Here is a 27,359-nt window from a genome sequence, read left to right as displayed (position 1 = left end):
GAAAAACATATATTTAATCTGTTTTGAATTCAGTCTGTAACAACAAAATGGGGAATAAGTCAAGGGATATGAATACTTTCGTAAGGCACTGTACATATAATGTACATGATGCATTGTGATGGAGGCCCATCTTGTTAGATTAGATTAGCCAGTTTACCTTTCTGGTAAAAATTGTTATAAATTCCGTGTAGTCACTTTTGAGGACACAAGCTCAAGTACCCAGTACAAATATGATAAAGAATATGAAATATTCAACAAAATTGTATCAATAAGGCTTGAAATTTCTGACACTAATGCTCAATAGTTTTAGAAATGTCCTTGTTTTTGAAAGAAAACAAGAATAGACTGACGAGTTTCAGAAGAAAGTTATTTGTTTCTGGCCATTTTGAGCCTGTAATCGAACCCACAAATGCTGATGCTACAAATGCTGATGCTCCAGATACTGAACTAGTCTAAAGAAGGCCAGTTTTATTGCTTCTTTAATCAGGACAGCAGTTATCAGCTGTGCTAACATAATTTCAAAAGGGTTTTCTAATGAACAATTAGCCTTTTAAAATGATAAACTTGGATTATCTAACACAACATGCCGTTGGAACACAGGAGTGATGGTTGCTGATAATGGGCCTCTGTACGCCTATGTAGATATTCCATTAAAAATCAGCTGTTTCCAGCTACAGCACAATAGTCATTTACAACATTAACAATGTCTACATTGTATTTCAATTAAGTTGATGTTATTTTAATGGACAAAAAATGTGCATTTCTTTCAAAAACAATGACATTTCTAAGTAACTTTTGAACAGTAGTGTATATGCTTTTTCAATATAGCATAACCCAATTATAAAATGACTAACTATAAGATTTCACCTTCTTTATAACTGTAAAATACATATTTGTATGTTTCGTGTTAGAGAAAATGTGCATATATTCTTAAAGTTTGCAAACGTTTGCCCCGATCTCTGTGAACATCTCACTGTGTCCTAGCTTCCTGAACTCGTTAGGAACTCGCCTTTCATCTCATATTATTATTTTCAGTCTATGACAAACAGAAAAGCGTTTTTTTGTTTTAAATCGATGAATTATTTTAGATTAATGGCTATAAATCGATCTCTGAATGTGCCGCCATGTGCTTTGTCAGTGGCTGCGAAGTAGGGTTCAGCCAGGAGTTGATGGACAGTCGGAAGAGAAAATTAAATGGTAGGAGGGACATCCCAGCTTCAGGTGGTGTCAGATTTCACATCCTTCAGTACGTCCCCTGAAAAAAAATACTACCGTCTCCATGGGAATCAGGGCTATCGCTCAATGCAAGCCATTTCAATCTACAATGTCCACAGATCGATTTATAAGTGAAAATGTCAGTTGTATCTGGTACCAGAACCACACAGGTCCCCAAAACAGGGGACCTTACATCTAAAGTGTTAGAAGACTTGGGAAATTCGATAATTGTAGTCTACCTCTGCCTCCTGTTTTTAGCATAACATGATCCATTATGATTCATTGACTCGTTCGATGGTGCCATTTTCCAATCATAGACATGAAACAGCTTCATTGTACTGTATATAGTGATCACTAAAGAAGTGTGAAGTGTTCCATAAACTTCAGAAATCTGCCTTCAGCTGCCCCCCAGCCAGGCCCTAACCAACCAAGCACCAAGCCACTGTGTCTGACTGAGTCGGAGTGCCATTGAGAAATTAACAGGAGAGAATGAGAGTTCTAGTCCAGATGAAAGAACAGGGCCCGGCGACCCGGCCAGCATTTTTTATTGTCATGTCCTCCCCCTGATAAAAGGAGTGAGATGGTGATGATTTCACTTCAGTGGAAAACTCCTTCGTAAACGTTCAGGGTTTTTAATGCGGGAACAAACACGAGTCTCCTGGTCGAGTGGCGGAGGGGATGGGTCGATGAGTAATTGGGGCGTTTCAGAATGTGCTGCCTGGTTAGTGGTTAATGAGCGCTGGAGATGTGTGCCGGGAGCGATTTGGTTCCACTTGGTGAGTTGGGGCCTTGCCTGCCTTGCCTTGTCAGGCTGTTTTAGCTGTTGTGACTGCGGACCAAGAAACCCTTGTGGCAGTTAAACACTGTGTGCTCTGGACAGACTGTGCTCCTGGCTGGACGGACATCGCACACCACTGCCATGTCCGTTTCCACGACTACATCTTACTTCATTCCATTCCCAGTTCCTCCAGTCCCAATGACAATACAGGTGGTGGTGATGTGTCCGCCATTTTGGATCGATGAGGAGCCACGACATGCTCTCTGATAATGAGTTGTCCTTAGCGGATGCTTGAAGTGGATGACGCTGGCCTGGCTTCTGTGTTGTTGAGGAGCTAACGAGCAATATGGAGTCGTGATGCAGTGAAGTGAGAGTGACTGATGCGTGTCTAATGATGCTGACGCTTGGAGCCAGGCATCCAGCTATCACCTGGCGCTTGTTGATCAGCTGTCGTCATGCACAGACTAGAGGTTTCCTTGTATTGTAGTGGTTGGGCCGCCACTGTTCGGCTGCCACTCATTTTTAACAAGCCAATAAAAACCATCCCTCACCATTGGGGGGAGGGGCCTGTGGGGCCTCACTTTCTCTTAAAAGATTTATGAGATCCCATGTTTTTTTACTGGCAAATTTTTACCTCCATCCTGTAGTGTTTGCAGATTTGAGTGTGTCGCTGTTCCAAACGTTGGGGCATTTTATTGATGTTGTGTGACGCAAGCTTATTTTGTTATTCAATGTGTGAAGTATTTTTCGTTTTTAACAGTGTGTCCCGAAGTTGAAATACTCTGCATCATTGATCGATGCTGTGCTCTTATACATAACATGAGAAAAACTGAGCATTGTAATTGTTATGTATACTGTGTATACCATACATGGGAACATATTTTCCTGTTTTCTTTAACCCTTAACCTAACCCTAACCTTAATCCCAAACCCCTAACTCTGACCCTAACTCCCAACCCTAAACCTAATCCCTAACTCATTCTAACACTAGCCCTTATTGATTTAATTTGAGTGTACCCTAACCCTAAACCTAACCCCATTGCCTTAAATAGCCTTTTGTCTTGTGAGGACCAGCAAAATGGCCCTGAATTTTTCTTTTTTTACTCTCCTTGGTCCACACAAGGATAATAAAACCTAAACCACACACACGCACACGCGCGAACACACACACACACACACACACACACACACACAGTGCTCTATAGAGCTCCTGCCTATGATCTCTGACATAATCACTATTTTAGTAGTTCTTCGAAGAAACTGCTCTCTGTATGTTCCTCTCTTCTCTCTGTCTGACCGGACAAGTATCCACTCAATGGATTATGGTCACAGTAGTTAATTACCACGTTTTCTCTGTAAACTATGTAGAGTATTGGCCTGTTGGAAACTTCAACTCCCTACTACATCGCAGTTTGGACGTGATCGGATTTCTCTCTAAAGAAACTGTGCATTGTGCTCACAGAAAAACAACAAACGGAATGGAATTCAAATAATTCAACTGACTTCCCTCAATTTGTCTTTTAAAAAACAAAACGACCACACTTTCGATTAATCGCTCAGCACTATTTTAACCTCATGACAAAATGTGTAGAATAGCATTATATAAAAGCAAAATGTTCTTTCTGCACCATGGCAAAATGTGTTGAAATGCAGGAAGGTTCTGGGTAGTCCAGCCCTGTACACACACACACACCAACTCACACACACACACCAACTCATGATCAGAGGTACTTGAGAACGTGTGTGTTTAGTTATAGGTATGTGTGGCGCCATACTGACCAAACAAATCATTTAAGGAAGTCCAGTGAAGTATATGCAAACTGGAGCCCGTGTTTGCGGAAGAGTCAAACACTGTTTAACCATCCTATGTGATGTTATCACAGTGAATCTGATAGTCTGCCATGTGGTGGGGTGGATGGGGAATTTGGGTTGGTCTGAGTGAAGTCTTCTAGCCTTAAAGGAGACAAATTCCACACAAGAAGATGGGGGTAGGAGGATTGTAAATGTCTGCAGACACACACGCACACACACACACACACACACACACACACACACACACACACACACACACACACACACACACACACACACACACACACACACACACACACACACACACACACACACACACACACACACACACACACACACACACACACACACACACACACACACACACACGCCAACACACACACACACACACTGCTGAAACAGGTCTGACTAGGGGATGGTTTAGACAAGGAGCAGATTGTCTGTTTGTTATATCATGTCAGTTATGGAGCATGACCAAACAGATTCTCCCCCTCCCCCCAGCTCTCTCTCTCTCCTTCATCCCCCTTTCATCTTGTGCCCAAACATGCGCCGTGCAGGCGCAAGGACGTAGAGAGGGAAGGAGAGAAAAAGAGAGCAGTCATGTCAACAAATAGAGGATGAGACTGTGTTCATCCAGACGAGAGGACGATTACATATAGAATATACACATAAATTAGGCCAATCATTAGGAAGAGTTAAATCATAAACCGACAGAGAGAATCTCGACTGCATTGTATGATCTGTAACCTTGCTGAGGCCGCGATACGTGTCAGTGTGTGGTAGAACGTGCGATCCAAAATATAAGTGTTGTATATTTTTCAATGTATGGCCAAATATACTACACGGATTGGATAACATGCTGGCTGTTATCGCTTTCCAAAATCCAATATCCACATTCCCTCCAGTGTCCACATTTCTTAACTTGACATGTGGAGGAAGAGTAGACCATTCTTCAAATTCATGGCAGCGTCCCTCAAAAGGTTATTATTAGGCTTATCAAAAAATGCTGTGTGACTTTGTGTGGCTAAGATAGCCTATAGTAAGCAATTAAGAAGCGTTCTCTTCATGTCAAAGCTGTCACTTTTACTTTTGAGAATTCTTGGAAAAACAAAGTTGTTAATTTCCTGCCGTAGAGTTGTTTTTGTAAAGCTTGTGAACAATTGTGATACCTGATTCTTAGCTGGTAAATGCACTTGTCAGCCTACTCAACTAACCCAATAAGCATTACAGCACTGGTCTCTCTCATGAGGCAGAACCCTTAGACTTTGGACGTCTAAGCTTCCATTTGACACACTTTGCCTTTAAAAAGGAGAAAAGTGTATTTGGTCTTCCAACTGAACAGCTGCAGACTTGTGGTTTTCTCCTCCACTCCTCATTTGCAGTGAGAAACGACGCTGCGGCTTCGGCAACCGTGTCCTCAGACGATTCACTGATGGCCGACCATCTGAGAGTGCTGCCACGGGACCGATCCTTGCCACATTAACCAAAACACTACGGCAACATTTAGCCCTGTGACGCGTCTCATAATGGCAGAACGTCTCATCAAAGGTCTGATAGCCAAGTCCACAGCGCAGACACAGAGAACAGTGGATGTATGGGGAAATAATCAGTGGAGAGAGAGGGAAAGAAGGAGAAGTAGTACTATTGCAACTATCCCGGGTTGTTCTGCTAATGGCGTAGTTAGATTAGGTTGGGAAAGGTAGGAAATGATCGTGCACATGATTATCCACTTTCCAATCGACGGGTGGTTATATTCTCGTAATCGGCAATAATACCACTTCACATGTGATCCCTTGTAGGAGCAGTGAGGCAATATTGCATTTTTTCCTGCTCTTGTGGCAGGGTTCGGATGGAAGTAAGAACGTAAACACTCTTTTCATTTTTCCCATTGCTTGTCAGACTCACACAAACACAATATCAAAAAGCTCCCGTTGGGAGAACATACTAACTCCCCACTGCCTGCCTTCTGTGATATTCTCTCCATTCTGAGATGAAAGGATGGGGCCCTACAGGCTGTCTGGAGGGTGGAGGTGAGTGCGTGTGAGTAAGGGGGTTGGAGTCTCTGAGCTCTGTCATGGTCAGCTGCCAGCCCCTCCCAGCGGACTCTCATCACTTTCTAATAAAGACACCCACCTTGAGCCCAGAGCTAAGCTCAACAGGAGGAGGGAGGGGAGGAGTGAAGGAGGGAGGGAGGAGAGGTAGTCAGAGCGTTCTCTCAGCGGTGGACTGTGGGAGTGTATCCGCGGCCAAGGTTAATCCTCTTTACTTCTCTTTCTTTGACTTCTTTTTTTCTTGCCTGTGTTTTTATCTCTTTGTCTTATTTGTTTGTCTCTTGGTTCTCTGTTCATGTTCTGATTGCTACGTCTTCATCTGGCTTGGCCCTAATGCATCTGTACTCCGCTCTGCCAATCTTGTTGTTATGCTAGGTGACACAGCGATGTGCGTTGGGCAACGCCTCACAATTACAACGTCTGTGATACATGAGATGTATCTGTGTACTGTACATCCACACTGTTCCTCGAGAATGTGGCTACAGTATGTCTTCTCGCCAGCACATAATGTACAGTACCAGTCCAAAGTTTGGACACACCTACTCATTCAAGGGTTTTTCTTTATTTTTTTTTTACTGGTTTCTACATTGTAGACATCAAAACGATGAAATAACACATATGGAATCATGTGGTAACCAAAAGTGTCAAGTTAAAACAAGTCAAAATATATTTTATGTTTGATAATCTTCAAAGTAGCCACCCTTGATGACAGCTTTGCATACTCTTGGCATTCTCTCAACCAGCTTCACCTGGAATACTTCTCCAACAGTCTTGAAGGAGTTCCCACATATGCTGAGCACTTGTTGGCTGCTTTTCCTTCACTTTGCAGTCCAACTCATCCCAAACCATCTCAATTGGGTTGAGGTCGGGTGATTGTGGAGGCCAGTTCATCTGATGCAGCACTCCATCACTCTTCTTCTTGGTCAAATAGACCTTATACAGCCTGGAGGTGTGTTGGGTCATTGTCCTGTTGAAAATCAAATGATAGTCCCACTAAGCCCAAACCAGATGGGATGGCATATCGCTGCCGAATGCTGTGGTAGCCATGCTGGTTAAGTGTGCCTTGAATTCTAAATAAATCACAGACAGTGTCACCAGCAAAGCACCCCCACACCATCACACCTCCTCCTCCATGCTTCACAGTGGGAACCACACATGTAGAGATTGTCCGTTCACCTACTCTGCGTCTTACAAAGACACAGCGGTTGTAACCAAAAATCTTACATTTGGACTCATCCGATCAAAGGACAGATTTCCACCAGTCTAATGTCCATTGCTCGTGTTTCTTGGCCCAAGCAAGTCTCTTCTTTTTATTGGTGTCCTTTAGTAGTGGTTTCTTTGCAGCAATTCGACCGTGAAGGCCTGATTCATGCAGTCTCCTCTGAACAGTTGATGTTGAGATGTGTCTGTTACTTGAACTCTTTGAAGCATTTATTTGGGCTGCAATTTCTGAGGCTGGTAACTCTAATGAACGTATCCTCTGCAGCAGAGGTAACTCTGGTTCTTTCTTTTCTGTGAATGTCCTCATGAGAGCCAGCTTCATCATAGAGCTTGATGGTTTTTGCAATTGCACTTGAAGAAACGTTCAATGTTCTTGAAATTTTCCGCATTGACCGACTTTCATGTCTTAAAGTAATGATGGACTGTCGTTTCTCTTTGCGTATTTGGTCTGTTCTTGCCATAATACGAACTTGGTATTTTACCATATAGGGCTATCTTCTGTATAGCATCCCTACCTTGCCACATCACAACTGATTGGCTCAAACACATTAAGAAGGAAATAAATTCAACAAATTAACTTTTAACAAGGCACACCTGTTAATTGAAATGCATTCCAGGTGACTACTTCATGAAGCTGGTTGAGAGAATGCCAAGAGAATGCCAAGAGTGCAAAGCTTTCATCAAGGGTGGCTACTTTAAAGAATCTCAAATAAATATGTTAAGATTTGTTTAACACTTGTTTGGTTACTACATGATTCCATATGTGTTATTTCATAGTTTTGATATCTTCACTATTACTCTACAATGTAGAAAATAGTAAAAAATAAAGAAAAACCCTTGAATGAGTAAGTGTGTCCAAACTTTTGACTGGTACTGTATGTAGCTAATGTATGTAGCTACCCATCCGTACACTACTACTTCGACTGAGCTCTCATGCGTCAGAGTGTCGGAAACCTTATGCAATAGCGTGGGAGGCCATCAATTTGTAGAATGAGCGGCACGCTGCTCAGAGAGTGTGGGGTTAACCACACACGGGGAAACGTTTCCAACGCGACTGCGCTGCACTTGGCCCTTGGCCTTTCTGCCAGTATACTGATTGAAAAGTGGTGCCAGCAGAGCAAGCTCTGGGCAGCCAGGGATGTTTAATGTCCACACATGTGCAGGCAGGCCGAGGCAGGGCAGCCGCTCCAAGAATATCAATTAGGGAGCGTTATGAAAAAACATACACTTAAAAAAAGACCCTTTCCATCTCCCCACTGTCTATCCCTCCTTCCCTCCCTCTCTCCATCCCTACTTACCTCCCCCCTTCCATCCCATTGTCCAAGAGAAAGGTGAACAGACAACTGTTGGGATAGAAACCATGTCTCAGAACGAGCACTTAAGTTCATAATCAGCTAACTTGAGTTTGTGAGCGAGGACGGCAGTTCGGCTGAAAGCATACCGTGCCAGGAGGGTGTGCACCAACGCCACAATAGAAGCCATTGTGACGTTTGTTAAGAGTGCAGAGTGCAGCGTCCAGCGTCCCAACCAGATCCTCTTGGAGAGCACAGTCTGTAGTTTTTTGCCAGGAATTAATTGTGCCTAATTTGTACGGAAGTCGGGAGAAATCAACGTAAAAACGAATCTCAAAATATGCACTTTCGGCTGCCACCCTTTTTTTCTCTCCCTTGTTGTCATTCATGCGGTTTGTTTTGATCATTCAAACAGCTCCAGGATCTTTAGTTAGTTAAACGTTGCTAATACAGAGTGGCGCTCAAGAGGTCAGAGCCAGGATTGTGTCCGTGGTGTTTGGAGCTTGCAGCATGTTGCTTTTACCCTTCAACCCTTAAGGGGGTTAGGGGGGAGTGACGTCTAAAATCTAAAGTGGCATCCCCCGTCTCGCTGTCTCGTTCTGCTCGTGGTCCCACACTGCCAGGCTTGAGAATAGAAGGACGAGGGAGGTTCCCTGGAACCTAAACCTCTCAGAGGACAAGGTGAAAGGCTGGTGGGCAGTGTCTGTATGTCTGGCTGGCTGGGTCAGTCTGGGCATTTGTCCACTTCAGTATAGAACTGTATAATTTAAAAAAATAAGTACTTATAAGACTTTTCCCTTTCTAGACCTGTGATGATGATGATGGTGATTCGTCTTCCATGAAATTAGCTCTCATCTTTCTCTACAAGCACTCTTTCTCGCCACTCACTTCCCCAACCCCAGTTTGTCCCTGAGGTGATGCTCTCGTCTATTCTCAGTCACCATCACTTCTTGGTGTCACCATGTCTCTGCTGGCCATAGCTATAGCCTAGACATTGTCATGCATGGAGGAGAGTTTCCCTAAGACTGTCCACCTGCCTGATCATCACAATATTATAGATGAATCGGTGGATTGCGACAGTATTATGGACGAGACGGTGGAAAACTCAGAGACAGTTCCCTAAAATGTCTATCATCAAACAAAGATGCATTTGGCTTAAAGGTCAGGGTTGGAAACAAGAAGAGAGGAAGTGGAGGATGATGAGTAATGTCTACTTTACAAAGTTTCATATGGACTTTCTGTCACTTTGATGGGGAAGATCCATGCTAACCTGAAGATGGTCCTGTCTGAAATCATATGTAGGTGCACTAGTGTGTGGTCGGACTTCTAGGATTGAGCGGAGGATTGCGAGCAGATTGTGAGCGGAGGATTGTGAGCGGAGGCTTGTGAGTGGAGGATTGCTAGCGGAGGATTGTGAGCCGATTGTGAGTGGATGATTGAGAGGGGAGGCTTGTGAGCGGATTGTGAGTGGAGGATTGTGAGCGGAGGATTGTGACTGGAGGCTTGTGAGCGGAGGATTGTGTGCGGAGGATTGTAAGCGGTCGATTGTGAGTGGAGGATTGTGAGTGGAGGCTTGTGAGTGGAGGATTGTGAGCAGAGGATTGTGAGCAGATTATGAGCGGAGGATTGTGAGCGGATTGTGAGCGGAGGCTTGTGAGTTGAGGCTTGTGAGTTGAAGATTGTGAGCGGATTGTGAGCGGAGGATTGTGAGCGGATTGTGAGCGGAGGCTTGTGAGTTGAGGCTTGTGAGTTGAGGATTGTGAGCGGAGGCTTGTGAGTTGAGGATTGTGAGCGGATTGTGAGCGGAGGCTTATGAGTGAACTGTGAGCGGAGGCTTGTGAGCGGAGGCTTGTGAGCAGATTGTGAGCGGAGACTTTTGAGTGGAGGGAAAGGTGAGAATTGCATTAATTGCTACTATGAAGATGATGGAATACAGACTTTGTTGGCATCAGGGGCCACACAATGCACCAGTGTGGAGTTTGTTTTCTGAACTGATTAGCTAGTTTCTTACATGAGTCTAGGAGCAGTGGAAAGACCGGGCCCAGCCTTGGCCTACCTCTGCTTTTCAGTTCTGGTGCCTGGGTCCAGTGGGCCAGACTGACAGCTATGAGTGGGTACCGAGTGCCAACGGCTGACCTCAGTGTTATGACTGTGGACTCCATGTCTGTAGAGATGTAGGTATACTGTAGTATACACCCACGACAAAACCCAATGGAAAAGTGGCACAGAGGGTGGCCAGGGGCGTAATTCGATTTGCCATATTCCCAAGCCCTTGCAATCCCATGTTCTCTCTCTCTCTCCCTCTCTTTCTTTCTCTCTCTACCTTCCTCACACTATTTCTCCATCGCTCCCACTCTCTTCCCTCTCTATCGTACTCTAATTCCCTCCCTCTTTCTCTGTCTTTCTCCCTCTGTTTTCCTCTCTCCCACTCTCCACTCACACTATCATAATGAGTTTGGGTCTAATCAACAGTTGCGGAAGGCATCAGAGAGATAGAGAAAGAAAGAGTGAGAGCATGTCTGCCAGCCAGGCTCATTTGGGTCACCGGCCAGACAAGGACTCAGGGCTCAGGACTCAGGCAGGCTGCCTGGGGAATAGAAGCCACACCAAACAGGATCCTGGAGAAAAGGTACACTCTGCTCCCGTTCAGTCCCGGTGCTGCTTCTCAAAAATACTTTTTTTTTCTCCAAAAAGGAAAGTATGACATCCAGCCGAATGCCCCCCCCCCCCCCCCCCCCCCACACACACACACACAGCTCCACACCCACCCACCCATGAAATTAGATGTTATGCTGGAATAAGGAACCCATTTTTAGGGGTGGGGCAGAATGAGCAGCGCCTCCCTGTTCCAGAACTCACTAGAACAGACACCAGTAGTTTCCACCAACACTCTCACGTTCAGATGCTTTTTATGGCGTTGTATGTCACAGATTATTCACCCACATCAGTGTGGGTGCTCCAAGGTTATTATAGTGAACTAAAACAGATATTTTTTTTTTGAACTATCCATGAAAAAGCAGTACAGTAAAATAAAATAATGAACAAACCCGTTTGAAAACTAAAACTATACTTAAACTATTATCTTTCACTCCAAAAAGCAAAAAAAACTAAAACATCATGAATTAGGTTCAGTTTTAATATTTTTGGGGGTGCGAAAATGTCAAGTTTTTTTTAGTAATGGGGTTTTCAAGTATTTTTTTTTGATTTACTTTATAATTTAAAAGGTAGACTCAGCAAGGTAACTTTGCCACGAGCAAATTTTGGGTGCATTTGAGTGGTAGAGCTAAAGCAACCGACTGTAGACGGTGCATCTTAGATCAACATGGCAGTGTTGCCATTGTTAACAAAAGTTCTTTTTGTATAATGTCAAAATAAACATGTAACTAACCCCTATATCACACAGTCACAAACTGAAATCATACTATAATGTTATGTGTGTACACATTGTACAATCAATTAGTGAGAGAACCTCAAATAGCACATACATGTATACAATGCATTTGGAAAGAATTCAGACCCTGTAACGAACGGCGTCGGGAGAAGGAGAAGAGGACCAAAGAGCAGCGTGGAAAGTATTTATAATACTTTTAATAAATATGAACACTCGAACAAAAACAACAAAACGACAAACGAACAGTTCTGCAAGGTGCAACAAACACTAAACAGAAAATAACCACCCAAGACTAAAAGTGGGAAAACAGGCTACCTAAGTATGGTTCTCAATCAGAGACAACAATTGACAGCTGCCTCTGATTGGGAACCATACCAGGCCAAATAAAATAGAAATACAAATCATTGAACAAAACATAGAATGCCCATCCACATCACAACCAAACAAAAAATAGAAACATACAATGCAATCTACGGTCAGGGCGTGACAGACCCCTTGACTTTTGCCACGTTTTGTTACGTTACAGCCTTATCCTAAAATGGATTAAAAATAAAATCCTCATCAATCTACACACAATACCCCACAGTGACAAAGTGAAAGCAGGTTTTTAGATATGTATGCTAATTTATACAAAAATGAAACACAAATACCTTATTTACATAAGTATTCAGACCCTTTGCTATGAGATTCGAAATTGAGCTCAGGTGCATCCTGTTTCCATTGATCATCCTTGAGATGTTTCTACAACTTGATTGGAGTCCACCTGTGGTAAATTAAATTGATTGGACATGATTTGGAAAGGCACAGACCTGTCTATATAAGGTCCCACAGTTGACAGTGCATGTCAGAGCAAAAATCCAAGCCATGAGGTCAAAGGAATTGTCCGTAGAGCTCCGAGACAGGATTGTGTCGAGGCACAGATCTGGGGAAGGGTACGAAAACAATTCTGCAGCATTGAAGGTCCCCAAGAGCACAGTGGCCTCCATCATTTTTAAATGGAAGAAGTTTGGAACCACCAAGACTCTTCATAGAGCTGGCCGCACGGCCAAACTGAGCAATAGGGGGAGAAGGGCTTTGGTCAGGGAGGTGACCAAGAACCTGATGGTCACTCTGACAGAACTCCAGAGTTCCTCTGTGGAGATGGGAGAACCTTCCAGAAGGACAACCATCTCTGCAGCACTCCACCAATCAGGCCTTTAGACTGGCCAGATGGAAGGTACTCCTCAGTAAAAAGCACATGACAGCCCACTTGGAGTTTGCCTAAAGGCATCTAAAGGACTCTCAGACCAAACAAAAAAACCTAGTTCACAATAGAGCCTCCCACAATGCAGGCGATGGCAGCAGGATGAAGATGGTGAAGAGCAACTGCAGAATCTAGTGTTTTTCTAAAGTTCGTGCAGTCGACATGTATGTGCAAGTCGGACAATTTTTATCCCCATAATGCAACACATTTTGAAAGGTGGCGAGCAACGATGGTTACCGACTTGGCAAAAGTGATCTGCTTGAACGCGCCCATCGAGATGAGCAGATGCAAGACTTTTTCCTCACACAGTATCTGCACAGGTCCACGGGTGCGCTTCACGCAGCTACAACGTGTTTGCTTTGGTACCAAAACAGCAGAGAAGTTTATCCTTGCTCTTCAACGCTCGTGTTTGCGGAAGTTGACCCACTACTACTGGTTATGTTGTGCATCTACGTCATCTCGCTGCACCCAGCACTACACAGCTGATTCAATAATCAAAGCTTGATGATGAGTTGGTTATTTGAATCAGCTGTGTAGTGCTGGGGCAAAAAAACTAAATGTGCACCCAGGGGGGGCCCCAGGATGAGTTTGGGAACCCCTGAGTCTTTCTGTTTTCATACAACTTAAACTACATAAAAACTGATCTGAAAACTAACTAAAACTTAACTAAATTTCTAATAAAATCTTAGAACTAATAGAAATAGAAACTAATATAAAGACTAAACTATAATAACCTTGTAGTGCTCTTTGGAGGCATAGCGAGTCAGAAAAAGAGTGAGAGAGAGAACGAGAGCGAGAAAAGGGGACGGGCTTGAAGTGAGAGCACCCATTGAGAGAGGATTTTCCTATTTTCAAATCCTTTTCGGACCTTTGCTAGATCTGGAGAGCGTGCGACGGAGGGAGTGCGCGTCAGAGTGTTTCCATCGTTACCTCGTTAGCTCAGTGGCAAGCGGGGATTATGGGAAGTCTCACGGTGTCCCTTGGACACAAAAGCATGACTGAATCCAGCAGTAAAAAGTGAGCATGCTGCAGAACCTCAGGCTAGGTCCCAGTCAGAGAGAAGCTGCTGCCAAGAGCCCCCAGAGTGGGGAGAAGGACGCAGGGTAAACAATGGTAGCAAGGTGTGTGTGTGTGCGTCTGGTCGGCTGTGTGTCTGCGCAGGTGTCTAATTGGACTAGCCTGGGAAAGAAGAGGTCTGGGTGGTCGAAGACATCCAATAGCTAACACCCACACCCTGTCCTATCTTAATCCCCCATCCCATCCCATCCCACCCCACCCTTCCCCTATATGTTCTAACTCCAGTCTGAGGCCTGGCCGGGGGCCTAGTCCATGTGAGAAAGCTGTAGTTTACAGCTAGTGCTTGGCAACATTGTGGTGGGGACCAACAGACCATTACATAGAAATCAACCCAATTATTTTCCGTGGTTAGATCCGGCTTAGGTTAACCCCCTCTGTAAAGCGGATCCATGCAAAACCAGGGCGGCAGCATCCAAAACCATTGAGGTCATGGAAGGAAGCTGACGCACATCAAGAGCAAGGATCACTCCATACTCTTTCAGCTATTAGTGGGACATGATCCCACATACTGTACAAGCTGTATGTGTGACAACATTCATAAAGTTGTGTAAACACACGTGCACACACAGGCGTGTAAAAAGAAATTCAACCCCTACTCTTCCTAAATGGCTTACGCAAGACCCGTAAATTTGGACATGCACACATAAGACAGAAATGCAGCAGTAGTAAGGCTGGCAGACAATAAAAAAGGACTGAGAAGATAGGAGCAGCAAGGAGAAACAAACAAATAAAGTTAAACTACCATGAATCCTGACAAGGGAGAAATGTGCAACAGATGTCCTGTTTCTGGGTCCAAATGGCTGTCAGATGACTTTATCCAATTGTCCCAGAGGGAACAGGAGAAAGTACATGGCTTACAGACTCATCTCTCCTGTCCCTGTCTCTGGGAGACCATTGCTACGTTCTAACAGTGCGTTGAGTTGTCGAGCGGAGAACAGTCCAGTGGACAGACATGTGAGCTCACACACACCCATGCTCACACACATACAGTACATGCACACGCTTACACCCCACGACACGTACGCACACACACTATGTACCACACGCACGGACATTTTGCACATCGACACAGTCACACAGAGTCTACAGTCATCTTATTAATTCATAACAGGCAGTGAGAGGAATTCTTCATAACATGTGGGATGGCAGATCCTGGCCTGCTTATGTTATAAAGTTGAGGTGTTTCCATAAAGGGACTTCCCAGGAGCTAGCTTAGTGTTGGAGGTAGGCCCTGTCCTCCCATCTAACAGCAGGATCAGTATCTAATCATAATACTTACAGTGCTGCACAGCACCGGACTCACATTACTACCACGCACCTGAGGGAAAGGTGTAGCGGTTTCTTTGGAGGGGTTTCATTTGAAATCGTGGTCAGAGGAATGTGAGTGTGGGTTTGGCGGGTGTGTGGTGGACAGGCCCATAAAACGGTCCATGAGAATTCACAAGGTGACAAAACTCATAGAGTGACATAATTTGATGTGGGGTTCGGGGAGCTATCCGGACTGGATGGTACTTTGATCCTACCTCATAATCCTGACCTTCCTTTCTCTACCTCATAGTCACTTCATCAGAGGAGTAGAGTTTGTTATAGTAACTTACTGAATTGAGCCATAAACTCCCCTTAAAAAGACCGGACCCTTCATCTCAATTTCTGCCTAAAATGACATACCAAATCTAACTGCCTGTAGCTCAGGACCTGAAGCATATCAAGGATATGCATATTATTGATACTATTTGAAAGGAAACACGTTGAAGTTTGTGGAGATGTGAAACTAATGTAGGAGAATATAATACTTTAGATCTGGTAAAGATAAAACAAACAATGTAGATTTCCACATAAATAGACACACCCAAAAGTAATTATTTGTCATGAGAGGGCCATAAACAATACCTAGTAATGCTTATACTGTAGTAATGCTGCCAGAACAATTCAAATGTAGCCTTTCTGGTAATTTTTTAAAATAAATTACTGTGGTGTAGTTACCTTTGAGGACACAAGCTCAAGTACACAGTACAAATATTTTAAAAAATATGAAAATATGAACAATCATATATCATTTTTTTCGTATTCAACAAAAGTGGGGGAATAGGGCTCGATATTATTGAAATGCTTTCTAAATATAGTAACAATCAAATGATAAATGACTTATCACCTTTCTTATAACTATCAAATACTTTAGTGACTGTATAAAATTGACACCAGTTTATACAACTGATGACAGAGGATTTTCTGCCAAATGTCCTCCTCGCTACACACAGACGCCAGTCAAGTGCCTGCTGTCACACTGCAACTTCAGCTTGAATCACATGGTGATTCCGTCCACCTGTGACCAAGAGAAAGTGATCTTGTTTCAATTCTAAGATTTCTGTTGTTGTTGCATTTGTTCGGGTTGCGAGCTCTAAATCCATCTAACAAAAGCACAGTGAGATGAGACTCCCCGTTTTATATGTCGTATTGCAAGCGGCGCTGCGAGGTTCACAGCCAAGGAAGTTCAATTCTTTGTCTGGATAGGCCAGAAAATGTGATGTGTCGCTCCGTATGCAAATGAGGTGTCAGATTTCACATACTGCATTCTCAGATGAGAACGGAGAACGGAATGCGAAAAGGGACAACCAGAGTCGCCACGAAGTGCACAGCAATTGATGTTGCACTGTTCACAGAGCGCTCTGTACACAAAATGTTTGGTCGGGAACTGTTTCAGAACCGCTCAATAAGTGATTGAAATTTGGAGCTATTGCATTTTTTTATATTGTCCCATGTGCATTGGGTCGCAGTGCAGCTGCACTCCAAAATGATGATTACTACTGCCAGCTGTGGGGGTGAGGGTAGGATTGAAATATTCCCAACCCAAGAAAAACTGTCACGGTACAGTTAATCCCGTGACATACAATAATCTTGCAAATTTTGGACGAGACTGACTTTATGACCAAAATGATCCTATTTATACTTTGTGGTCAATTATGACACTAGAGGGAAAAAAATCGGACTCCTATCGATGCCACACAGGCCGTTTTCAAAACGATAATGCCGTATTCAGCGTATTTGCATAACGACACAAGGATGCATGGGAAAGTTCAGCCTCTTTCTTTATACCTTTCAAAAACACAGTGTTCCACAAGACCAGACAATGGTTTCTAAACAGTGCAATTAGGATTGATAAATCTGTTGGCAAATACCGAGATTTCCCATAATTAAAATTACTCCTTGGCAGTATCAAAGCTCCAACTAAACTGTGTGTTGGCAAATTGCTTCTCTGAAACCTTTATCGTCCGTTGGAGCGTGAATCCGCGTATTAACATCCTGTTGGCTGGTCCAGATACCGATCTATCCGGCTAAAACTGGTCAGCTGGTCAGCTGGAGCAAAGAGTTTTTTTTTTTTTTTTTCTTTTTTAAGGAATATGCCTTTATTATTATTCCCCGCGACCCTACCACCAATCCCCCAATTGGAGTAAACTTATAAACACTTCTGCTTTTACCTTCAATTTCTACATCTTATACCTATCTTACAGACACAGTCCACTTTACAATAGTTCTCTCTTATTTGTTCTTAGTCCTTCCTCTATTTCTGTTGTCCATCCAATTTTATTTCCACTTGTAACTGTGCTATTTCACAAAAGCTCCTTTTGGAGCAAAGAGTTAAAGGTTTTCAGGGCAAAGGACATAGGCCATACCTGGGCCATGGCTAATGTAAGCCTATAGGTTGGGGAGTGTAAGCTTATTCTGCTCTACTCATTTCTGTGCCTAAGTGAAACTTTCAACCTTTAGCTTACTTTGGAGTGATTTCTCTTACTTGATTTCTCTTACTTGACATATTACCTCTTTATAGGGCTAAGTGGCTAACTGGAAATTCCCCTCCTCTGGGCTCTGGGATCTTTTTTTTTTAATGGAGTTGACCTGCAGTGCATGCCACTAGATTATTACGCACAGGTCTGTAGTAAAAAAAATAGCTTTCCACTGTTCTGTTCTGTTATGTTCCGTTCTGTTCTGGACAGAGTAGTTCATCCATGTGAGGACCCCCAGTCCCCACCTAGTCTTTCCCGGGCCAGGCAACCCCAGCCTAGCTGACCGGCCCCGGCCAAGACACTTCATGAATGGATGCCTTAGGCAAGAGGCCCTGGGGACAGGACATGTTTTATTCCTTCCCTGCTTTAAAAACCCTCGGTGTATAGTATCGCAGAGCAATTCACCCAACACAATTACTGTAACCTACTAAAGGCAAATAGGCCATTTGGCCCACAGCAAGGTCTCACGTACACCTACAGTTGGTGAAACGAGGCACAGGAGAGTCAGGGTGGGGTAGATGGGCGCCGGGCTAGGGGGAAAGACAGAGTCGGAGGAGAGGAGGAGTTTATTGCGCAAAACACTGTAATTAGAGAGGTGTATGGCACCGAGGATCATGGGGGATTTGTATTTATTTCCACGCGCTTTCACTTCATAGAGGTTTTCGGGGAAAACTTGGAAACGTCCGTTGGCGGGGTGTAGTCCTGTTCCTCTTAAGGACAGCCCAGAGGGATTCAGTTTACACTTCCACAAAAACCAACACCACCTACGGAATTCTGTTCATCTCAGCATCACTCCTCCTCCCCTCCAACTTGCCGATGGGGGGAGCTGGGAACAAGGCCGGATGGTGTATCCAGTTATCAAAGACTCCACTACTGTCCAGAATCTTTGTTTTTATTGGTCAAGGGGCTTTGGGGCGGAAGTATTTGTTCTAAGCAGTGAGTTGGGAGGGGATGAAGCTGATATTTTATTTGCTTTGGGAGTATTCTTGTTTGTCATAAAGAGGGCAGCCCATGGGTGTCTGTAATGTTATATGGGGTGGGGATTGGGGATATAAGGTTTGAGGCAGAGGTGGTGTATAGGATGTATTTTGTTAATATCCACTGTATGAGCCTTATACTCCAAGGGATACAAACCATACACCCTTTAGAGCAGTGTGGCTTGCAGTCACGTCTCCGTTTAATCTCCCAGGTTGGTTCCCTCCCATCAGAGGAGGGCAGTGCCATTAGCCAAGTTAACAGCTGAGTTATGACCAGACAGTCAAGACCCAGTGTGTGTGTGTGTGTGTGTGTGTGTGTGTGTGTGTGTGTGTGTGTGTGTGTGTGTGTGTGTGTGTGTGTGTGTGTGTGTGTGTGTGTGTGTGTGTGTGTGTGTGTGTGTGTGTGTGTGTGTGTGCGTGCGTGTGCGTTTGCGTGCGTGCGTGCGTGCGTGTATCTAAGGTTAACATGTCTGGAGCGGTGACCAGGGCCCATATGGAAGTGATCAGTCAGACGCTGGCTCTGGCAGGGGGCACACTGAGCTGGCGGGAGGGGGTAGGGGGCCACCATCACCCCCTCCCCAAATATTACATCTACAACTGTCAGCATGTCCTCTGAAAGTCAGTGATGCAGACGCAAGTAGATGGAAAAGGAGCCAAGGCCGGGGGAGAGGGAGAGAGGGAGTTGGGTAGTTGGGGGAGAGGGGAGAAGGGAGTGGGGTAGTCAGTTGAGAGGGTATGGGGATTGTGTAGAGGGGAGCTTGCACCAAGGAAGAGGGGAAGGGGAAAGGGGGATCAAGGAGAGTTGGGAGTGGGAAAGGGGAGGAAGTGGAGATGGCAGGAGGGAGGGATTGTGTGCAGTATAGGCCCAGGGTATTGGCTAGCAAGGGCAAAGAGGAAGATAAAGGAGAAAGGGGAAAGTGAAGAGAATGATGAGGGGGAGAAAGAAAACCAGAGAAAGGAAAGAGATGGAGGAAAGATGAGGAGGAGGAAACTGCTCTACCTCGCCACGGTTCGCCACGGTTTGTGAACGGGGGTCAGCAGGTTGACCGGTAATCAGGTTCTGGGGCTGGATGTGAACCTTCATCATCACGGCTGACTGAGTACACTTTAATTCACCGTCCTGAGGGTCGGTGGACTGCACAATTACAGCCAGCACCACTCACTATAATCAAGTTCTCATCACGATCAAGACAACATCCCCAGTCCACAGCACTGCGCAATCACCATCACCACAATAACGCTGGAACAATCATCTGATGGATAGATGGATGGTTTGGTTGGTGATGCCATCAGGATGTTATCATGGTGTATGGTAAATGACAGGATGTTTGTAATGATGTAATCACAATGACCTTGGGGCGTAGGTCAGAGATCTTGACCCTCAGGATTTAACATGTGTTTGGTGAAAACACAAACAAAGGTGTACAGGTCATGTACAAGTTTAAACCGTATGTCTGTGTTGTTGTTGTTTTAGGTAACCGTAGTGGCCTGTGCCAGTGGTCTCTTCTCTGATGGAGACTGAATGAAGGTCAACTGTGGGACCTTAGAAACCACATCTCTTGACATGGTATGAGACTCAGTTCTTTGAGTCTAACAGAATGTCTATTTGGGTTATTTCTTGATTGTAAAGGAGGCTACTTTATATGTTTGAATAGTCCCACATTGTACATGAACAAAGATGACAGCCGAGATGATAGATCGAGAGATGCTGCCCACACAGAGAGAGAAAGTCAAACAAGTGATTGAAGGAGCGGTGGAGAGTTTAATGGACAGATGAGTGGCTGGGAAAGATGGATAGAGACAGAGAGGCAATGAAGGATGGAGAGGATGAACGGAGGAGAGGAGGGCGGTCTGACGTTGATAAATGGCCCTCTCAAAATGCCGTAGTGTGCGGACATGCGACTGAAGGCTCTGCCTCCTCCGTGACCCCCAGTGTTCAACCTATGACAAGCTCCCAGGGCTCAGTGGTGGGGCCACCATCTGGGGCCACCCACCATGTGGTGGGGCCCCAACACATCCATACAGTATATTCTATTCTATTGTACTGTATTTTAGTCAATGCCACTCCGGCATTGCTCAATCTAATATTTCTATATTTCTTAATTCCATTATTTTACTTTTAGATTGGTGCGTATTGTTGTGAATCGTTTTTAGATACTTCTGCACTGTTAGATATTACTGCACTGTTGGAGCTAGGAACGCAAGCATTTCACCACACCTGCAATAACATCTGCTAAATATATGTATGGGACCAGTAAAATTGTATTTTATTTTATTTTATTTGACATGTATGATTAATGACTCATGTTGAACTTGACAGCGTTGATTGCTTGAAGTTTGATTGATTGTCTGTGTGATTGCGTGACGTATCGCCATTTCGGCTCATGTTTCCTGACACTGATTCAGTTATAGTAACTGTTCCGTGTATTTTGTAGGTGTGCGCATGCCTGTGTATTTGTGCAAGTGTTGGGCGCTACCGGTGCAAAAACTAAAATGTTACTTTCAAGTAAAACTATATCTCTCCAAAAAAAAGACCATCTCACAGACCAGATGCAGTGTGCTGTGCTGTCTGTGTGTGACAGAGACAGATGTGTCTCAGCGTGCTACTGTCTCCCAGCACAGCATCAGACAAGACTGCAGACTTGGGCCTTCCACCTGCCAATCAAACTACAGCCAGGAAGCCATCTCTGCCTATGGCCTGGTTAACGTACACTCACTCCAAATTGAATTCCTTAACAGTGCGGACCTGACATGGAAATGATCCCTGAAATGGGCCTGCCATGGAAATGTTTCTACTTCTTCGACTCTTTGGTGTCTTCGTGTAAGTGCGTGCTCTGGTTCTCGACAAAACCTGTACGAGGTTTATCGGGTTCACAATTCACGTATGACTGAAGGCTCGATCTGTCAGTGGTATGTAGCTAATGTGATATGATTCACTTCATTGCGATTAGTTCCAGCTGCTGCCTGTGAGTGTGGGATGGGGTTTGGTGTATAAATTCCGTGTTCAGCAGATGATTTTTATTCATGTACAGGTCGGTGTGCTCTAGGAGAACGAGAGTGGGGATGATGTGGAAAAAGTACCCAATTGTCATACTTGAGTAAAAGTAAAGATACCTTAATGGAAAATGACTCAAGTAAAAGTGAATGTCTCCCAGTAAAATACTACTTGAGTAAAAGTCTAAAAGTCTTTGGTTTTAAATATACCTAAGTATCAAAAGTAAATGTAATTGCTAAAATATACGTAAATATCAAAAGTATAAGTCATTCCACAATCCTTATATTAAGCCTCGAAATGGCACAATTATTTTATTTTATTTACTGATAGCCAGGGGCACACTCCAACACACAGACATAATTTACAAACAAAGCATTTGTGTTTAGTGAGTCCGCCAGATCAGAGGCAGTAGGGATGACCAGGGATATTATCTTGATGTGTAAATTGGACCGTTTTCCTGTCTTGCATCTGCTAAGCATTCAAAATTGTAACGAGTACTTTTGGGTGTCAGGGAAAATGTAAGGAGTAAAAAGTAAATTATTTTCTTCAGTAATGGAGTGGTGTAACAGTAAAAGTTGTCAAAAATATAAATAGTACAGTACAGATACCTCCAAAAACGACTTAAGTAGTACTTTAAAGTATTTTTACTTAAGTACTGTACACCACTAGGTGTGGCCTAATCCAAATTCCATTAACAAAAGTTTGTAAGTGTGCTGGACACGTGAGTGCCCATCTCGATTCCAGATCCGCTCTCCTTCTCCCAGCAGCATGCCTTGCTCAGCTGTACGCACTTCGTAAATTGTTACCTGAAAGCTGATATTGAATCGGATTGGATAGCTTGTTGTTTGAGTGACAGCGCTGAAGATAACGGTTAATATGTGCGGAGCGCTCAGATGATTTAATGTTGTAGAATGTTTCTGGTGATCTCCCGATCAGGGCTGCTGCTTGCCTTGCTACAGAGAATCAAATTAAGCGTTACGCTCCACAGCTGTTTAGAACTTGTATTTTGTTGTTTTTAGTTGTATTGATATGTATGTGTTGTTAAAACAAGATGGCTTAGCGGCTACAACCTTCTCCCTGTCACACTAATACAGTATGTCTGGCACTCATCTTTTCCCATTGAATGCAATGTATTGACATAAAAGTCAATCTAGTGACACTCATCTTTTCCCATTGAATGCAATGTATTGACATAAACATCAATCTAGTGACACTCTTCTTTCACCATTGAATGCAATGTATTGACATAAACGTCAATCTAGTGACACTCATCTTTTCCCATTGAATGCAATGCATTGTCATAAACATCAATCTAGTGACACTCTTCTTTTACCATTGAACGCAATGTATTGACATAAACGTCAATCTAGTGACACTTCTTTCACCATTGAATGCAATGTATTAACAGAAGTGTAAATTGGTTGATGCTCATCTTTTCTCCTTGACTGCAATGTATTTACATAAGCTTCAAGTAGCTGACGCTCATCTTTTCCCATTGGAACCGCAAAGCCTGCTGGGAACATGGCTAATTGACAGAAGCTTCAATTGGTTGATGCCTAACTTTTTGAAAAAATGTGACAGAATTACATTTTCCTATGATATCATGTTGGGATGGTGTGTGTGTTCCTCTGTGTGTGCTTTCCTGTGTATGTGTGTTTCGGTGTCTGTTACTGTATGTCTGTATCTGCCGATTATAAGGGAGCCCCTTAGACTCGTGAAATTTAATCAAGACGTTAGGCCTACAGCTACTGGCCACCCTGTGCACTGGCACCTGTCACTCACAATGACAAATGAGCACTTGATTACATCATTGGCCCCTTTAATGGTAGATATGGGAGCATGGGGGGGGGGGGGGGGTGATTGGGGGGAGTTGGGTACTCTGAGGGGCTGTGGAGGGGCGTTGGTGGGAGGAGGGGAGAGACAGGAGGATCCCACCCCAACATGCAGCGGAGGGGGATGAGAGCTTTGATTTCCACTCAAGGGCACCAGGGGTTTCCTGACAGGGGGAGTTGAGGTCACTTCGCCCCTGAATTCCTCTACCCCCTCATCCTACCCCCCCATTCCCCATGTCCTTAACACTCTACTCTGTTTTGTCAGCTGACCTGTTGCTACCTATGTGCGCGAGTCGTTTAATGAGTTAATAAATTAATTGACGAATTGTCTGTATTTGGATTCTATATCGGAGTTGTTCTGAGACCTACAGCAAAACGGTCCTTCCTGTAGATTATAAAGAGCTCCTTGGTGTGTAGAAAGCTACGTAGTGAGGGAAGTGTTCCTCACACGAAGCAGGAGGAGGAGGAAGGAACTGCGGGATACAGTTAATGACATCGAGATAAGATTGCAACAGTCTGACTTGTCTTTTTTCCTCCCGGCAGCCCCTCCTTCCACCCCAAGCAGGGATGGTAGATATTATTCCTGTGGGGGATCTCGCCTCTTCCATTCTATCTCTCAGTTCCTCCTCCCTCTCAAACTGTCCTTCTCACACTCACACTCACTCTCCGTGTTTCTCTTTCTGTTCCTAAAGGTTGCTCTACTTATCTGTCTGCCTGACCATCTTTCCATCTGGACGCGGTCTGATAAAGCAACTGTGTGATTGAGACCCTCTGATCATGTCCTCAAATGTCCTTCTCTGCCATCACCGTCATCCATCTCTCTCTGTGCCGAGTGAACTCTATGAGAGGAGAGTAAGGCCGAGGGGAGAAGGAAGAGGGAAACCTGGTGACCAAATGTTACTGCTGCGGTGCCTGCCTGCCGGTGCCGCAATCGTTAAGGTAAAATTACAAACAGTACCAGGAGTGCTGAGGTCAGTAATATGAGCCTACAGGGGTAGAGGAAGAGGTTCGAGGAGAATAAGAGGGAGAGAGGTAGAGGAGAATGAGAAAGGGTAGAGGAGTGGAAGAGAAGATAAGGATAGAGAGAGTGGGAAGATGAGGGGGATAGGATTGATGCATTGGGATAGCAGAGAGAATAGAGTGGACAGAGGGGCAAGGAGGGGAAGAATGAGAGTAAGCAGACAGAAGCATTAAGCATTTTGCACCATACAGATGTAGGATCTTAATATGGGGCAATTTTCTACAGCAGAAAAAGTATCCTGTAGCAATAGGAAATGTCAATTATTATGTGGATTATAATTAATAGACATTTTTTGTTGGGCTTGATACATTTGTGACCGAGTACCTGGATTCGGTCTTACGTAACATTTGAAATTGTGTTTTTTTTTACATTGGATAAAAGCAGAGATACAGAGCTACAAAATGATATATCATACACTGCATTTGAGAAACAATGGAAAGGTAATTCTGCTTTGAAAGTTGATAAACTTGTTACCCCACTTTTGAGAAAATGGCCTTTGAATGTTTTGGTACACCTGCTGGAGAGCTCTCCTTTGTCCACACCCATTCTGCATTGTTCACACCCTCTTAAACCAGCCCCACCCATCTCTTTAAGGATTCACATGTGAGGTAATGTGCTAAACAGTGAGTAGTGTAGTAAAGATTAAGGCTAAAAGTGGTAAAAGTAGTAGCCTACAATAAGGAAAAAATCCAGGTAAACAGAAAGTGTCTAGATAAAAATATTTTATTGATATTAGATGACGCTTACCCAGACACACTTGTCTAAATTGATGGGTCATGTGAAAGAAATTATATAACCCCCAGCCACATCCAGCTAAGTAGATGGGTCTCTACTCTCTCTAAAAATAGATACAGTAGTGTCAATATAAAGAAAATAATATTCAGTATGTACAAGAACAATATCAATAACGATAACAGTGATAGATGAGGTAGTTATATGCATACAAATCGGGGATAAAGTGGCTGAGAAGCAGGATACATTTTTTTTAATAGTAGCAGCAACGTATGGCATGTGTGTTAGGAGAGAGTCATTTGAATAGAGGCACTGCAGATAGTGCTAATGACTGGGAACTTGCCCCCAATGATGAACTGGTCTGTCCGAACCACGCATGAACAAGTGAATCTATATACGGAGAGCCTGTTTCTGTCCTGCCCTTGACTTCGGTGTAAGCCATATGATATCCATAGCCTCTTCGTCGCAAAACTCCCTGATCATCTGAAAAAGATAGTTTGTCTAGCTGTGTCCAGTCCAGGTGGTGCTTGTACAGGCAGACCATCTATGGGAGGAAGGATGTCAGTGTTGCGCAGCAGCTGAAACCTGGTCCCGACTGAGTCTGAACACTCCTTAGCGACAACAACACCAGGCTCCAGAGCATCGAAGCTGTAAAACAGGAAATAACCATTCATAACAATCAATTCACCTCCCAAGTTTAGATAAGAAGTACGAGTCAGGTGTCCAGGTCTGTCCTGGGCTTAGTGCTTGAGATGTGGGCCCGCAACTTTCTCTACAGATTCCTGAAGAAAGACAGCCCGATTACACGTACCTCTGGAAAATACAGGAATAATGTGAGATCAATAAAAGTAGTGGCAATCATGTTGGAGGTAAATGAAATCATCAAAACGTGTTGTTTATGCTTTACATAGGAAGTGTTGTCATTGATTCCTTGTAGAGATGCCACACTGCTGATTTCATCACATGGGATGGCAGCAGCTTTCAACCAAAGTGTTTGTGTCCTGGGTGGCGTCCTGGTAATACTATTGCATTATCCTCTGCGTAGTTGTTGAAATTCACAACTCACTGCAAGTCCTCATGCTTCAGGTGTAACCTGCCTTGCTTGGGCCAGCTCTCTTTTTGATGGGGGGCATTAGACCATTCTCTTTTTATGAATAGTGGAGGAGAGTCAGGCGTGTTCTACTGATGCTGAAAGACAAATTCCAGATACAAATATTTTGCATCATTATACAACAGATAACCGTAATCACCGTCAGACACACCTGGCTAACTTGATGGGTCATGTAATCATCTGACGAAGTGGAGTCTTTTTTTTAGACATGCTAGCTAAACAATGAACCATAATCCTAATCCATAGAGTACTAGAAATACAAACCGATTGTCATAGCTAGCTAAAGTTAACCAAATAGGTTCATTAGGCTTTAACTAGCAATGCAAATGGCATTTGCATGCGCATTACAACACAGATCATACACGTAATGTTAGCTAGGGAGCCAGCCATCTAACGTCAGCTAGCTAGCTAACAGTAAGCTTTAACTTGGGGTCTTTCGTTTAGACATGTCGCTAGCTAGCAAAACAATGAACCATAATCCCAATCCATAGAGCATTAGCAATACAAACCGATTGTCACAGCTAGCTAAAGTTAACTAAATAGGTTCAATGTTAGCTAGTTAACATTAGGCTATAATTAGCAACGCAAAATGGTATTGTGAGATAACATTACTACACACAGATCATACATGTAATGTAAGCTAGCGAGCTAGCCATCTAGCATCAGCTAGCTAGCTAACAGTAAGCTTTAACTTGCAATGAAAACAACTTTGACAAAATTAGAAACGTATACTATCTGAAGCTCTAGCTAGACTCTTACCTGTATACATGGACGAATGCTTCACGACAGACCTTAAACCATTTCATTAAATAAGACGTCCTGTGTCGTTT

At 43.8% G+C, this 27,359-nt stretch overlaps 1 long non-coding RNA gene across 2 annotated transcripts in view; it reads left to right on the top strand.

Annotated features, from left to right (window-relative positions):
- The first annotated feature begins 5,968 nt into the window (after nucleotides 1-5,968).
- The window catches only part of LOC129829189 (uncharacterized), a 32,593-nt gene continuing 11,202 nt past the window's right edge, over nucleotides 5,969-27,359 (top strand). The window contains exons 1-2 of one of the 2 annotated variants that reach the window (XR_008755348.1): nucleotides 5,969-6,055; nucleotides 24,358-24,604. This is a non-coding gene — a long non-coding RNA (uncharacterized LOC129829189). Of the gene's footprint in view, nucleotides 6,056-23,961; nucleotides 24,605-27,359 lie in introns of those variants that run through there. The other variant, XR_008755347.1, reaches the window with a different exon arrangement.

This window comes from Salvelinus fontinalis, chromosome 30, assembly GCF_029448725.1.
Source record: "Salvelinus fontinalis isolate EN_2023a chromosome 30, ASM2944872v1, whole genome shotgun sequence".
NCBI lineage: Eukaryota > Metazoa > Chordata > Actinopteri > Salmoniformes > Salmonidae > Salvelinus > Salvelinus fontinalis.
Note: the sequence above shows the minus strand (reverse complement) of the source record. Positions and strands in the feature narration are given on the sequence as shown.